A 16,894-nucleotide genomic window follows, 5' to 3' on the forward strand; every position below is an offset into this window, starting at 1 on the left:
GCAGGCACAGTTCCTTGCAGCTGAACCTGTATGTTGGTGGTGGGGGGAGTGTCCTGTCATCTTCCCTTTGAGGGACGTTTAAGATCATCACACCCCAAAGCTTAATACTAACCACTGGCTTTCTATCATTTACACTAAAAAACCCAAGTCCCTTATATCTGCGTACAAGCACGGATCTGTGTGATGAGCCTGCCTACCGCTCCTTCTTAACTTCATTCCCTCTCCCCAGCGTGGCATGTTGTCGTCACCGGCGGCTCCAGCTCCCGGAACACACTAAGGCTGCTTCTCTGTGGGGCATCTGACTGTAGGATTGCTTTCTGTCTCCACAGGGGAGAAGCGACACCCCAAATGTCTTCAAAAAACACCTAGCAGTCTCATCATCTTATTTCGCTGTATGTCACCTACTCCAGTTGATTTTTTTATGTTACATATCTGATCATTTTGAATGTCTGTTCCCAGAAATTAAAAACCATCAGACTATAGAAATGGAGAGGAAATCCCTCTCTCCATTACCTTTGGTCTGAATCCGTGGCCGCACGCCGTGGCCACTCTGCAAATACCTGTGAAATGAACAAAGAGCAGCGGGTTCCAGAGGGGGAGGTCCCAACCCAAAAGTGTCACCATCTCTCTACTTTTCATCTGCAACACAGAGACCAATTAATTTCTAGAGACTCAGTCCAACTCTGAAGAAAAGGGTGTGTCTTTTATTCCCATGATGAACACAGTGTCCTTTCTGAAATGAGTCTGAATTTACATTCTGCTCACAGACCATGTGCTTCTATCGACTCGAGGTGAAAGTAAATAAAGACAGTCATGTTGGCAGACAAGAGAAGGATGCATTTGCACAAATGAGGAACTTCAGAGGGTCCATTCTGTTCCATTAGCCAGTCAATTACTGTGTGCACACTGCATTTGTCAAAGGTCCAGGAGAAAAAAAGAGAAGAAGAAAGGACATCAATAATTAAGCACCATTTTAGGTGAATTCCACCATGCTGATGTTTAAAAGAGTCAAGTGTACAATGGACCTGTTTTAAGTTCTTGACTAACGTTCTTACAAGATGTATGGGTTCCTATACGGCATATTTTTAAAAAGTAAAGGGTACTCCTTTTTCAGGGGTGAATGTGCCATCTTGCAAAGATAGTTCATGCAGACAGCATGCAGAGGCTACAGACAAAAATGCAATGGAAATTAAATTTTAAAAGAAGTAAAGGTTTTTATGCATATAAAATTATATATAGTACATATTATGTGTGTATAGAGAATTCATTTACTGACACTCAGGGTGAGAGACACAACACATTGAGACTAAGTTCTTCAGTCTTGAGAAAGAAACAAACAAATCAGTTAAACTATTTGTTACTGTTTCTACTTTTCTTGGTAAAAGAAAATAACAAATTCCCCAAAGGGGAATGCAGTGATCTGGCAGGAAATTAGGTTCATGCCAAAACAAGTGATCAGTTTATTAGATGCAGGATATCTGAAACTTGAGTGTTCTTTCTCTAGTAAAATTAGACGTGAGAACTCTGTAAAGATCACTTCATTACTGTGCCGGTACGATTTCTTTCACCTTGTACATGCCTGGAACTACATACCTGTATATTCTCTGATTGGTAACAGTCATAATTTTTAAAGGGTAATAGTGAAGCACCTAATCTACAGACACTAACGTGGCGCTATCGCCAACTGGGGGGTGGCACATAGTGGGCGCCTATACAGACATCACGTTGAGTAACATCTTTTCATCTTGCACTGTTCTGATTATCTGCTACCCAATAGGGTGTTTTAATTGTACAGTTCCTAATGGTACTGTACTGAGAAAGTATATTCAGTCTAGAGGATCTATATTCATTACACCTGCTGCAGACAGACAGAGGGTCAATGCCAAGGTAACTGAAGAGCAGTGTATGGATTCTCCTTTCCTCTGCACCTTGAACATGTTTTTTTTCTGTTGGCTGCAATCCTGATTCCTCTGGGAACAAACACGTGTATTCTAAAGCAGGTCACTGATGGCGTCTCAACGTAAAAGCACTCTAGTGTCTGAGCTTTCTACGGCATGTTCCAATGCTCACTGTCGCCTGTTGCTTCAAATGCTCGGATGCCTTAGCAGCCACATCCCTGACTGTCCCTCCCTCCTGCATCCTTCGAAATGTGCCCTCTCTGCTTTCCTCTTCCTCTGCCCCTGCCAACATCAGTGCATGCTGGGCTTTCACCTTCCACTACTTCATCTTCTGGACCCAGCATACACTTTCCCGGGGCAAAATATTCCAGTCCTGCAGCTTTGATGGGCATTTGTCTGCTGGAGGTCAGCCAAACCTGGGTGTCTGGTACACTTTCTTCCTAAAAGTTGGAACCACGTGCCCCTACCTGTCCAGCGAATATCTATCTGCACCTTGACAAACGTAAGCCCACCCAGCACCTTCCTATGTGTTTTGGAACGTGGCCATTCTAACAGGTGTGAGGTGAGGTGACATCTCATGGTGGTTTTGACCTGCATTTTCCTGATGGTTAGTGTACTTCAATTTAAAAAAAAATCCTATCCATGCATCCACATTAACCTTTTTTCTTCCCCAGGTGACAGGTCACCTTTCCTGCGTGTCCGCTTCAGTGACACTGAAAGTGGAAATACTGCGTCCTGTGTCTTCAGGAAGGCAAGCATTCTCACCTTTCATAATCCCCTGTCAGCTTCTCTTAGCAGGGCCTCTCAGGCTGGCCCATTCGTGCCCATCACCAGGCACTTGTCAGTTCAGGCTGCCATCATTATTCCTAAAGTTGGCTAGGGGTTTCCCCACGTCTCCTGTCAGCTCACTGTGAGGAAGTGAACACAATCGACTGGTTAAGCTCTTCTATGTCACCTGGGGTCCCTAAGAAAACATCCACATCATTGAACATGGGGTTCATCAAACACGACCCTTTTCTGCCCACTAGTCCCCAGACTTGGTTTCCGTATGTTCTTTGGTACTATAACGAATGACCACAAATTTAGTAGCTTAACAGAACACAGATTTTTATCATATGGTGACATAGCTCAGAAATAGGACACAGGTGTCACCAGGCTAAAGCGAAGGAGAGGGCAGGGCCTCATTCCTTTAGGAGACACCTGCAGAGAAATTGTATTCTCATCTTCTGCAGCCCCTACAGGCCACCGTCCACCACGGGCTCACGGGCCCTCCTCTCTCTCCAAAGCCAGCTGAGGTCAACCGTGTTTTTCTCATACAACGCCACTCTATGTTCCCTTTTACAGCCATCTTCCACTTTTAAGGGTGCCTCTGAGTATAGGAGACCCCTGGATACTCCAGGGTCATGTTTCCATCACAGGGTCAGTTGGCTGTCCTAATTCCATCTGCCACCCAGTTTTGCATATCCCTGGAACATAACACATGTGCAGCTCTAGAGATTAGGATGTGGCTGTCTTTGGGGGCAGGTTTGGGCTGCCATGTCGTATGGTTTTCACACCAGTAAAAACATACTAAAGACTCACCTCTTCTCCCCTATATTCAGGAAAACTCACAGCTGTTTTGTCTCATGAGGAGCCTCCCCTGATACACACACGTTTTGCATTTACGTTTATTAATTGTGGCTCATTCTTCAGATCTCTTCTGAGTTGTCTACTTGGGTCCTCTGTGACCACTTCTCCCTGGCCTTATAACTTTCTTGGGTTCTTCTTTGGGGAAACCCTGAGGAAAACTCCGGGTAATGGTCCCAAGGCTCCTGAGCACACCACCTAAGGCATTTTCCTTCTTTACAGAGCTGACAAGATCAACAGTCCACGCGACTGCCATTCTCAGGCCAAAGGGACAGGCAGCTTGTGTGCAAAAGGAAGAATGCGGAATGTGTAGCAGCCTGTCACGTGAAAAGTGTTTGCTTTTGTTTACATTTCTGATGCAGAATAGGTAGAAATCTGACCCTCAAGTGTCCCAAAGGTGTAAGATGATGGTAATTGGATAGCAGCATGGACATGGTGGTGTAATGCCTAAGAACACCTCTCACATGGCATATTAGTTTATATATAAATTAAATTATAATTAAATCCATTTATTTATATACTATATATTATATAACATATGTAATGTATAGCAAAGTCATTATTATTAAATATGAAGGGCACACTTTCTTGTCTTCAGTCACAGCATACCAAGCAGTCGGGGTCCAGAATGACTTGGAAGTTGAGAACCTCCTTTCTGAGCCACGCAGTGGGAAGGCACAGCTGTCTGGGGGTGTCGGTGACGCATGTCGTAAGCCAGCGTGCTCTTTCAAACTCAATGCTACTGAAAATGAAAACAACTCTGGGAGAACAGGGGGAACGTCCTTATTTTGGCAGACAGTAAAACAAACGTTTAGTTGACTCGTATTAATGTCAGTATTTTCAGAATTCAATCCCATCTATTTAAGATTCTGGTGTAGACTGTGGGTGTTCTGTGAGCCCTGGAAATTGCACAAAACTCTTTGTAGAGAGAAGGGAGAAATGGAGGGAGAGAGAGAGAAAGGGATAAAAGGAGGGAACACTGAAGAGGGAATAAATACATCTATCCAGAGTAACGACAAAAGAAGGAATGGGACCCAGTTGTATTCTGCTCACACCAAGAAAATGGATTTTGAAACACAATTTTGAAACATGGACTGGTTTGAGTCATGCGATGGCTCTCAACTGGGGGCATTTTTGCTCCTGTGCCCAGGTCCCTTGGCAATGCGTGGGGACATTCTTCATAGTCACTACTAGGGTGGAGCTCCGAGTGGGCAGACCAGGGAGGGTGCCAGACGTCCTAAAGTGCACAGAACACCCCACACCAAAGAATTATCTATTTCCAAGTATCAAGAGGGTCAAGATTGTGAAATCCTGGATCAACGACCTATTTTTGGTGAAAGCAGAAAGGTTTTCTTTGGTGATTTGCAGACTTAAAGCGTATTTCAAAGGCATCTTAGATATCAGGCTTTCTCTTGAGGTGAGCAGCTTCTTTTTGCAGGGTAGCTGTTTTTATTTTAGGGATAAATGTATCATGTGAGCTGATTTTTGTTACTGTTGTAGTTCTTTTGACAAAATATCAACAAGACGTTATGTTGATTTCTATGCATTCATGAATATTTAGTTTCCAGTAATAAGTGCAGTAAATGTCCTGTGCACTGTAATAAATGCAATGTTTCCTATAATGCATAAAGGAAAAAATCTCAAGGCCATGTCTTATAATGTTGGTTCCAAAATATTTTTATTCATCTTTCCTCTCTGCACTCAGGTGCTTGACAAACCATTGTTGCAGTGCAATAAGGAAACTTTTTGTCTGATAATGTTCATGCATCCTGCTCTGTGTAACTTAATAATAGTTACCACTTATTATTTTTTTTTAGTTTCCTTTTTCTGGTTTTTTTTTTTAAGTGAGAAAAGATAGTTAAACATATACTGAGATTTGGTCTATGATGCCTCAGGTCCACTAGGAGCCTTCAGCCAAGGTTTTCTGTGAACAAACTCTTCAAAGGATGAAAGTTGCCCTAGTTTTTGGTTGTCTGGATGTGTTTGAAATTAAGGCCACTTGTCTCTTTCTTCCTCTGCACTGTTCTTTTTTTACTGTTGTTTTATTTCTAAGGGTTATAACAAATATAAACTGATCCAGATAATTAAAGACTAAAAACAGACTCTTGGAAATAATGCATATACAGATTTCAAGGGGAGTTCAAATGACAGTCAAACAAGATTCACATGAACAATGATCCAGGGAAGGGAGATAGTGATTTACATTTATGTTTTTATACTAAATTGAACACACTGGAAGGGGGGCCAACCTTCCATTATAGGTCACCCCCGACATCATGAACTTGTAAGTCAAAGGTAAGTAACTAGGCAAACTTTGTTCCAGTATCTGGGCTAAAACAAGATGGGAAAATAGTCTAAGACAAAGTTCTGACATACAAGGTCATCTAGTCTCATGTCCCCCGAAATGATCCACATGTGTTCACTGTTTCCAACCCTACACTTTACTATATGTTTGGAAGAGGGCATACCTGTGCTAGGAGCTTGCAGAGGCTCCATTAAGGGAGAGACACAGAGCCTAGATCCCACAGGGCAAGGTCAAAATAAACTTTACAATCAAGAGGAGAAAGAATGTTTCTGGAAAAGGAGAAGCAGCCGGAGCAGTTAGGCAGTGAGGTCAGATTGTATAATGGCAGCGAATGATAAAGGATGCACTTTGTGATGGAAATGCAACTCTACATGTCCAAGAGCACATTCATTCACCTGTCAAAGAAACTGCAAATAGTGGTCTTTAAGCTATTCCCTCACGTAGACAAACGCTAAGGCACGGTCTTGGTATCGATTTAAAGTATTGGCACACAACAAATGACAGGGGGGTTTTCTGCTGTTTTACAGGTTTACATCCACAGGCATTACTGAATTTTGTGGCGTGAAGTCAGGTTATATACTAAGGGAGGAAACAACTTAATTAGATGCTAGAAAATCCTTGACTAGAAAGGATGAAGCATATGCCTGATGACCATTGTTTTTGGCTGGGGATCTCTCTCTCTCTCTCTCTGTGTCATGTTATGGGTTAACTACAAATGTGATGTCTTTGCTTCTAAAGTTTATGAGTAGCACATACCAAACAATCAAGAGATTATCTCCTCTATTTTCACAGGTGTCAATCATCAGGGACAAATCAAATAGTGAGGTTTATCAATAAACATGAAGTGTAAGCCAGGAGGCTCTGCAAATCAGAAATATGAATATGGAAAAAATAAACAGAGGCTATGGCTTTGTCAACTCCGCAATAAAAGGACTTATATAAGGTAAGGACTGTTTCAGCTCTGAGCATGGTTACGCCAAGGAAAGGTGTGAGGACTTCTTTCGTTGTATTACAGTGAACAGATTTGGATTAATTATACTTAAATGCCCTTGATTAAAAGATAGTGTTGCATGTACCTGACTGTTGGTGTTTCCTTTACAAATACATACACACTATAACCAGTAGGTGCAAAAGCATATATACCTCTCTATATAGATGCAGATGTGTGCGCATGTACACAACCACCGGCAATTATCTGCATGCTCATTTTTAAATAGTAAGTGGAGCTATTCATTAATTTGAATATTGATGATTACCTACATACAAGATCATCAAAGTTTATTGGTGTTTTATTCCCTTATATCTGTTTCAAGGGAAACCAAATGTACCACAGAATTACTACATTTGCTCCTGAATTAATTAACTAATAAAATCCTGTGACTTTTTATTGCCCAATCAATATGTGAAACACTCTGGCACAACTCTGACGGCTGTACATAATGAACATTAAGGCAACCAAAGCTTTTGCTGTGGCCCTAAAAACACGTTATTTAAGATAGGTGTGAGGGTGGTCTTACTGGGGTTATAAAACACATACCCAAACTATCTGTAACACAGCCATATTTGTATTAGAATTGTACCTTCTTGTGGACTGGCCACCCTAAAAGGCCAAGTGGACAAGCAACACAGTACAACTCAAAGAAGTAATTCAGGGCCATGAAACTACTTCCAAGTCTGTATACTATGTGAATTTTAAAATATTTGGCTTTACAACATTGGGTTCAATAGAGAAACACGGACTCACAGATAAACAAGAATCTTTCCTTGAAAGATATTTTAAGACAGGATTGTATCTAAAAATATTTATTGAATGGGAAATACCATGGCTCCATTTGATATCCTTGTAATCCATAATGCTAACAAAGTCACTTGATTAATTGAACGGTACCTTTTTTTTCTCATGATGTAGCTACAAAGGATTTTACTCAATAGTATATAAGTACTCTGGTGTGAATAATTATGAAATGGAGTCGCTAACACAGGTAGAGAAGTCTACATTTCATTTCAAATCCAAAAGGGGGCTTCAACTGTTACAAGCCAGCATAAACATTAAACAGAAGATGAGCAGAAACTAGGTATTAATAAAACACATGGCTAAATATCCCAAAGCATGGATCAAATTTTCAAAATATTCAATTACAGTATATTTTTTATCTATATGCCCACTGCAAACATTTATCCAATCAGCTGCTTAAAATCACTGGATTACACTCCAAGGAGTAAAATAAACACATAAATTACCAGCTAGAATGAGGACTTCAGTGGGTGAATTCCCAAATCTTTAAGGAGTAAAGATTTATTTTAATGTCTGACAGCAAGTGTTAGCACACACTGGAATACTGGAAAACTCAGTGGAGACTGCAAGCCGTCAGTGCCGGAATGAGCCACATTAAGACGTAAGGCTGGAAAAGAATCAACTCTTCTGTACACCAGCTTCTGATTCAAATTTGAAATCACCTCAGTGCAAAAGTTCTCAGACTCCAACATTTGTAGTTAGACTTTCAAGGACATGAGTTTCAAAGGGACTCTGCCAACAGATCACCTGAATGAGCATTTTGAGCAAATTCAATGATCAACTTCTTCATTTTCATGCTTGAAACAGAAGTTATTAAGTCCCATCTGAGTGACTGATGGCCATTTCAAAGGGCGTTCTTTGTCACTCGCACAGATCTTTTAGGATGTTCTGGGAGCAAGAAGTTCAGAGAAGAATTTGTGGGAGTCCCTGTGTGCCATCTGGCTTGGAGCTGCATTAAAGTTGGAATAGACCATGGTAAGAATTCTACAGATATTTTCATTCTTCCAGTCTGACCTTGCTCTGAGCTTTTTGAAAGTGGAAATCTGGCTTTTCCTCTGAGGCTGCAGGGAGGGGAGCAAGTGGCTGGTGGGTAAGTCACTCATCAGGCTTGGTAAGGGGCTCTGCCCTGAAGAGATGTACCTGGTTCACTTCCCTTCATGTCTGAACCCGAAGTCCCCGGGTCACCCACCCACCGCATTCTGCTTCTTATCTTTATCCTCACACCATGTCCGGAGAAAGACTGACGGCAAAGAGAAAGCACATTATTTGGGGAAACGTTTTGACCCACCATCGTGGATCAACATGTCAATTTTGAACCACCCTGAGGGATTAGATGGTTCCGGTGGACTTCCCCACTGGGTTTAGGACTTCCAGTTTGTTTGTTTTTTGTTGTTCTACCTTTATTTTGGCATTGATGGGCACTCTTGGTGATGTCTGGGTGAGAGGTGCCAAGTCACTCTATAGACTCGGCTTGGATTCATTCACATATGGTGGGGGACACAGGAAGCATGTGAGGATCATACTGTATTTAAATGTGATTGCATTTAATTTAAATGTATTTAATTTATATGTAACTGTACCGAAATGCAATTCATCACGGGTATGAATTGATGGATGTTGATGGCAAGCACTATGTGGCCAGGAATGTAGATATTCCCTCCTCTTCATGGGCATGTTTCTAGGTAACTTCCTCATAACTACAGCCCTGCCCTCAGAGTCATTCTTGACACTTGGGCATCTCCGCACACTCGTGACTGAAAATAAATACACCCCGTCGCCTGTTCCACTGAATGCATCACCCTCGTTCGTTTGCATTGCACGTCTTGGAAATCCGCTTTCATGCTCTGTGAACACAGCCTCGCAGGCTGAACACAGAAGCCGTCAGTTCTCCCATGCTTGCAGCAGCAACCTTCCTTCTCCAGGAAAGCTGGGCATGTTCTTCCGTCCTGCACCCACCTTCTTAGCAGTAAATTCAGTTTTGTCCTAAGAGTATTCACAAGTCACTGTGAGAACTAAAGGTTATTCCAGCAAAGCTGGACTCAATTCATACCCGCGATGAATTGCATTTCACTTCCTGAAATCCTAACTGATATTCATTAATTCCTGATGTTATTCATATAACCTGTTCTCAATTAACCATGACTCAGTATAAGCCATTTACCTATAAAATATTTCAGGAGATTCTTCAGAATTAAGAAATGCAGAAAATTTCTTAAATGCCTTCTTTGTGTCTTCCACCCAACCAAAATTGACGGTATTTCTTTTCCTTATTTCCTATTAACATCTGAGATACCATCAAGCCATTGAGTCAATTCTGTACTCTGAAACATTCTTCAATTTCCAAATTCTCAATGTTTATAACACACATCACAGTGTTATTTATGCTTTGTGAATTTAAAAAAAAAAACATTGTTTCAATTCATCACAGAAAACAAAATTGTGAAGTACTGACTACAGAATAGATAGAATCCAAAATAGGGTTTAATGAGTCAAAAAATTCTAACCCCCCCATTTGAAAGCTCATTATTATGGTTCCGAAAGCCTCCTTCAGGCTCCTTTTATTAAATGTGTTTTGCTTTATGACGGAAACACAGAGGGCCCTTGAGGCTTTCTTTGTAAAGTAATTACTTCTAAAGGGGAAAACTTCAACCACATTTCAGCAACATGATCTGAATACTGCCTGCATGCTTTCTACCATGTTTTTCTCTCCCTTTTACACTTTCATAATCTAAGATGAAAGAAAGATGCATTTATAAACATAGTGCAAATAATTAGACTCAGATCTGTTGATATTTCTTCTAGAATAGTCAGTAATAAACCCCTCTTTCTCATGATCACCAGGATGTACCTGTGATTCGCTGCCCTCTCTTTCCTGGGTACCCACAAAGTCAGTGCTGTGCCCAGGCTGTTAATACCCAGGTATTGCCTGAAATTTTATAGGAGAAGAAAAGTAAGAGATTTCATAGTTTGGAGAACATGGGGTCTGACCAGCCACCTTCCCTAAATACGTGATAATTCTACAGAGGCAAAGGTGGATTCCCTGGGTCATGAGGACTCTACCTGGGAAAGGACTTAGCCAATACCTCGCCTTCTGAACCTCAGACAACCTGGAGGAACGAGAATGAACAGAAGCATGTCTATGCGAACATTTTTAACAAACAGTAGCATTTTATTTGAACGGGCTGCCCTGTGTATAGGGTGGGCGGAGTGTGAAGTTCTGCAAGTACGAAAGAAAGTGGCCCTCAGGGTGGGTTGAAGGGGGAGCTGAGGGACAGGCCACGTGGAGCTGGGGAAAATTAATGACTAGCAGAGTGACAGAGAGAGAGAGAGTAGGGTCACGGGAGAGTTCAGTGTTCCTTATTCAGAGCGGTGCCTCTTTAACTTGAGTTCTGGGGCATGGATAGCATCACGTTTTATATTATCAGGTGTGATATTTCCTATACAATTAGTTTCTCTGTTGCCTTCTCGTGAAGGGCAGCATTCTAAGGCTAGTGACCCATTTGGGCACATGCACCTAACTGTCTTCGTAAATATTTCAATATATAAAGTCCAGAATGAGCCACGAAGTAGAAGTCATTGCGACATGACACTTGCAAGAACGTGGGGGTCCCACCAGCACAGAATGGGCAGGCAAACGGGCATGGTATACACAAAGGCCAGATTCCCTGAACACAGAAGTCAGCCAGGATCTGCAAACTTTTCTAAGCAGCCTGATTGCCTCTTAAATAGGACCCAGAGGCTCAAAATACCCAAAATGTCCATGACGCAGTAAAAAAAAAAAAAAAAACATGCCATAGCAGTAACCTGGAAACTCACAATCTGAAGGAAAAAGACACTCATCAGACACCCACACGGAGATGCAATTATCCGACAAGAATTTTACAGCACCAAACATAAAAATTCTCCAGCCAGCGATTGCACTCCTGCACCCAATTCTAAAACATGAAAAGCTGAGCGGAAATTCAGATGTCAAAACAAAACAAAACAAAACAAAACAGATGTAAATACAAGAAAGCAACATTTCAATACCTGAAAGGGAAGAAGATGAAGGAAAGACCATGTCAGACGTACAAAAGCTGAAAACTTTCCTCACTGTCACTTGCAAAAAAAGCTAAAGGACATTCTTCAAGCCCAGGAAGGTCATACATGAGGGACTTCTCATCGACACCAAGGAATAAAGGGCACTGAAACTGGTCACGGGACAAAGCTTTTTCTTGTAATATAAGGTCTTTAATTGATCATATACTTTTAAAAGCAATGATGATGATGTCACGTGGAAGTATCATCAATTTTTGTAACAATAATCAGAGGAGGAAAGAAATGGCATCCCCGTGCTGTCATCTTTTCTGGGATGAAAAGTGGTCCAATATCACTTCCAGAAAGCAGACTTAAATTTAACTATGTGAATAATGACACTTAAGGTTAATGAATAAAAACTCCCTAGTTAAAGGGCAGATACTTATTATACATTAACGATACCAAAATAAATAAAAATACTACAAAAAAAAGGCAGATACTGTCTCACTGGACACACACGCAATGCTATCACGCATGTGCCTATGGAACCGGATTCATTCGGATAACATTTTTAAAGAACTTTGCAATGAGCATGAGGAGGGAAATTTTTCTGTAGTGTTTTTTGCTAATTATACTACTTTGGTCTGTTTTTGGTGTCAGGGTATCATTAACCTCATGGAAATGAGATTTAAAATGTACCCTCAATCTTTCACTTTTTGGAACAGTTTGTGTAGAATTTCTGTTTTTTAATCTGTTTAAATGTTTAGGAGACTTCCTCACTGAAGCCACCTGAGGCCCGTGGTCTCTTGGTGGGAAGGCTTTTAAAAACAACATCTAATTAATCCCTACATGGCTATTATCACTTCTTGAGTGAACTCTGCAACCTTCAGGAGATTTGTTCATTTAAATCTAAACTCTGGATTCATTTTCCTAATGAATGTGCTTGGGTTCCGTGTCACCCTTTTAAGGCCTTTTAACGGAGCAATAACGTGGCTTTCTTCTCTAAAGTTACTACATTGTGTCCAGTTGAGCTAAACGTTTGATTAAAAATTTTAAGGATTTCCTATTTATATTTTCATTCACTTCAACACTCTAATTCTCTGTGATTTCTTTACTGACACATGTATTATTTAGAAGCTACTGCTTAGTTTTCAAATATTTGGATGTTTGGATACCATCATGTCATCGATGGTTAATGCCATTGTCACTGGGGGAACATGTACAACTGAAACCATTTTTCAACTTATTGAAACTTGGGTCATGACCCATATATTGTCTTTCTTAACCAATGCCCAGTGTAAACATAAAAATAACTAACCATAGAATGGTTTTTATGCTGCTTTAATTCATCAACTATCTTTTCCAGAGTTTTATGAAAAACACATCCCTTCATATCTACTATCACACATATCATTTCTGACAGTCTTCATTCCTTTGTGTAGATCCCAATGTCCCCTCATTACAACTGTCCTGCCATGGTAAGAATCCTTTTACATTTCTTATTGATCTGCTGCTAAAACTTTCCAGCTTGTGTTTGTCTAAACAAGTCTCCGTTTCAATTTCATTTCTGATATTTTCGACTGAATTTAGAATTCTGGGACGACTGTTATGTTCAGTTCTGGAAAGACGGCACTTCATGATTTCCTGGCTTGTGTTGTTGTCTCCAACGAGAAAAGTATGGTCACGCTTACCTTTTATCTCTGTAGGTAATGTGTATTTACACTGGCTCCTTCTGAAAGTGTGCCTTTAATACTGGTTTACAGTAGTTTGATTAAAATACACCCTGCTTTCATTTTCCTCAATGTTCTCCCATGCCATATTCATTGGGCATTTTTTAGAGCTATGAGTTTATAGGCTTCATTCAATTTGGGGGAAAAAATGGCATTATTTATGTACATGTTTCCCTCCCACTGTCTCTGGAATTCCATTATATGCAGATTATTCTCCTTAAGGTTGTCCCGTTGTAATCAGTTTTCTTTTTAATGAGTCACTGTGACATTGATGTTTTATTTCACATAGTTTTTTTCATGTCACGAACCTTTTCTTTTGCCGTGCCCATCTGCTGTTAATGTGTCCATCCTTCCAACACAGCCTTTATCTCAAATAGTGTATCTTTTGACTCTAGAAGATTTTTTTTTTTTTTAACATTTTTCTAGATCCTCTTTCTGATCCTGTTACTTTTGGCCACCATGTTAAACTTCTGTATATTTCTAAGTATATTTTTCTAAGGAATTGTTTAATGTCTTTGTCTATTAATTCTGTTATCTTTTTTTCTTGGTCTGTCCCTTATCACACATTTTCCCCCCCACATGACTGGTCATAGTTAGTTTTTGACCCTTTTGCATGTTAGCAATCGTTCATCAGACACCAGTCTTTGCAAATTCCACCTTGTCGGGCACAGGATGTGTTTGTGTGTGTACTGGAGCTTTGCTCCGGACCTCTCTCACGTCAGGTGCAACCAGTTTGTTCAAGTCTTGCTTTGAAGCATAGTTGGGAAATAGAAAAGCCATTGATCTAACATTGGACCCTGAAGCAATGCTCTTTCCAATGTAGCCCACTTTTCCTTTTTTTTTATTGTGGTAAAATACATGTATCATTCAATTTACTATCCTCCTAACTTTTAAGTGTACAGTTCAGCCACATTATGTCCATACTCTGTTGTGCCTTTCTCATCCACAGGGACCCTTGCTTAGTACTTTCTAACTCACTATTTAATTTACTTCTTATTTTTACAGCCTACTGCCTGTGTCTCATCATGAAAAATTTTTAAATGTGCTGGCAGAAAACTTTGGTGAGATTCATGCCAAGAGATGTATATCTAGTGTGTGGACCTGGGTCTGACATAAAGTAGGTACTCGATAATTTTGTGAATCAATCAATTCATTCGTGCCGTACTTATAAAATGACAACAAATAAAGTTTTTATCTGTTTCTTCTTTTAAAAACCATTGTTTATTCGTGGTAAAACCTTACTAAGAGATGAGGATGTGTGGAGACCACATTTAGGTCATTTGATGTAACCACCCACAGCCAATCAGTCGGACTGGAAATGTATGAACAAGACGGTTGTTTTTCTATGGACGTGTATTTTTGCTTTTAAATGATATGGACACACACCGTTTACACCATTTGAGGATTCTATAGCAATTGTAAAAATTGGTGAAAATAATTAAACTTACATGTATAACAAAGGGAAGATTAATAATTGTTTTACAATTACAAAGGTGTAAGAAATGCTATTCCTATTAGCAGATAGATGAAACTAAATCAAAGAAACTGAATCAAAGAGAAGAACACACATATACACATATGCATGGATATATGAGTATATGTAACAGTTTGACATTTTCTCAAAACAAAAAGAACACAAGATGTGTTTCTTTTCTGATTATGAAGATGTTATTTTGGACAAGTTGTAGTATATATGGTATATGTACAATGTAATTTTAAAATAGTACCATAGTTCTTTCAGTCAGAGAGAAATAGTTTAATGAAAACATTTTTCCTGGATAGGATAAAAATCTCCACTTGGAGCAAAAATATTGTTTCTATCAATATTTTATTAAACTGCAGTTTGACTTTGCTGAATCTCTTATGTGAAGCCACAAATTAAGCACTACAGTAGATATTTTGTAGTTATTTTTTTTATCTTTGAAAACAACATTTTAGTTTAGATTCCATCAAGGTCAATAAAATATATCAACCAAGTTAAATAGAATTCATTCTAAAAGCTAATCAAAATTGATATATATGTACATTTCTGTAGAGATGGTAGTTTTGATTATACTTTCAACTAAAAATAACAGAGAAAAGTGTATCAGGACTATTCAGAGTTCTGATTAATGCCGGCTTCTAATGTCTTTTTCTTTTTATTCCCGCAAACAAAAATATATAGGCAAGCTTTGTCCTTGAATACCTGACATTTCATCTGTATTCCATTCACTACAAATTCGAGACCTGCTTCCAGAATTTAAAGCCTGTCAACAAGGTTATGATTGTAGAAAACGGAAAACAAATACTTCTCAAAAATGTTTCAAAATATATTACTACCATATGTGTGTTTGGGTAGTGTGTAATGTAGTTAAAATATGGAAGAAAGAGAACCACCGTTTAGGTACACCTTTTCATATGGATAATAAACAGATTTTCTTAAATACAAAAAAAAAGTATAAACTATGGTTAAAAAATATTTGCCTAAGACCAAAGGAAAATAAAAAATAACAAATTTCAATTTTACTTGAACTCGATTACAGGCTCCTGTCCACACTCCCGTCCACCACCTATTATCCTTAACTGAAGATGGCATGTTGATCTGACTTCAAACCTTAGTGAGTCAAGCCAAATGCAAGAGAGGTTCTAACAGATTCCTTTACGTGTGACAATAACTGCCATCTTCTGCTTGGGGGCTGTTATCTGAGACAGAGTTTGGTGAATGCTGAGATGCGATATAGTTTATCTACCTTTCTGCATTTCATAAACAACATAGACTGTTCAGCCGACATAGAAAAGTAGATGTTTCAAGGCACCTGAGTAATGTCCCTTTCTATCCATGCAGGTCATATACATTTCCAAATACTGTGAAAATAATGTGAACCGAATCATCACTTAACAACACACAGCTGCCCTTTGAGGAAACCCGACAACTCGGAAGAACTTGGTGTAAACTAGAAAAAGACACCCTGTGTTCTGGGCAGACACGGTTCCAGAGCAGGGCATGGAGATGCGTAAGCAGGGTAAAGCTAGGTCTCAGCCAGGCACTCGTTGGAAAATAAAGACGTCTTCAGTGGATGGGGAACCTTACCCTCAGGCTACTACCTGCATGATGTGGGGTCCACAGGAATTTTCCAGCACACGAGGGCCAAGCAGGGTCATAGGATCCCAGAATAGAAGCTGTCAGAAAAGTCCCAGGTTAGATGATGGAGGGTAAACGTAATAGGCTGGGGTCTCCCACCATAACGGTACCCAGGGTCACTGCACATCAGCCAGCAAGGACCATGAACAGTACCACCTAGAGACATGAATTCAGAAGAGAGGCACAGCAAATCGGTCCCCGATGGACAAAGGGCAATGCCACAGACACCAGGGGCTCCCATGGCATCTAATACCCCATGAATGCACACACATCCCTCCTCCACACTTTGGAGACAGAATCAGGGACAGAAGGCTGAGGGTTTTTAGAGCTCTTCCCAAAAAAAGTTTAACCAATAATAAGAGAATCTATTTAAGTTATATTATTAGACTAAGATGTTTAAAC

The 16,894-nt window shown here is 40.0% G+C and overlaps 1 long non-coding RNA gene across 4 annotated transcripts in view; it reads right to left on the bottom strand.

The window, feature by feature from the left end:
• Nucleotides 1-309: 309 nt before the first annotated feature.
• The window catches only part of LOC130681852 (uncharacterized), a 28,944-nt gene continuing 12,359 nt past the window's right edge, over nt 310-16,894 (bottom strand). For 2 of the 4 annotated variants that reach the window (XR_008995051.1, XR_008995049.1), the window contains exon 3: nt 8,494-8,864. This is a non-coding gene — a long non-coding RNA (uncharacterized LOC130681852). Of the gene's footprint in view, nt 907-4,111; nt 4,424-8,493; nt 8,865-16,894 lie in introns of those variants that run through there. The other 2 variants (XR_008995052.1, XR_008995050.1) reach the window with 2 other exon arrangements.

The sequence above is a fragment of the Manis pentadactyla genome, chromosome X (genome assembly GCF_030020395.1).
Source record: "Manis pentadactyla isolate mManPen7 chromosome X, mManPen7.hap1, whole genome shotgun sequence".
Taxonomy (NCBI): domain Eukaryota; kingdom Metazoa; phylum Chordata; class Mammalia; order Pholidota; family Manidae; genus Manis; species Manis pentadactyla.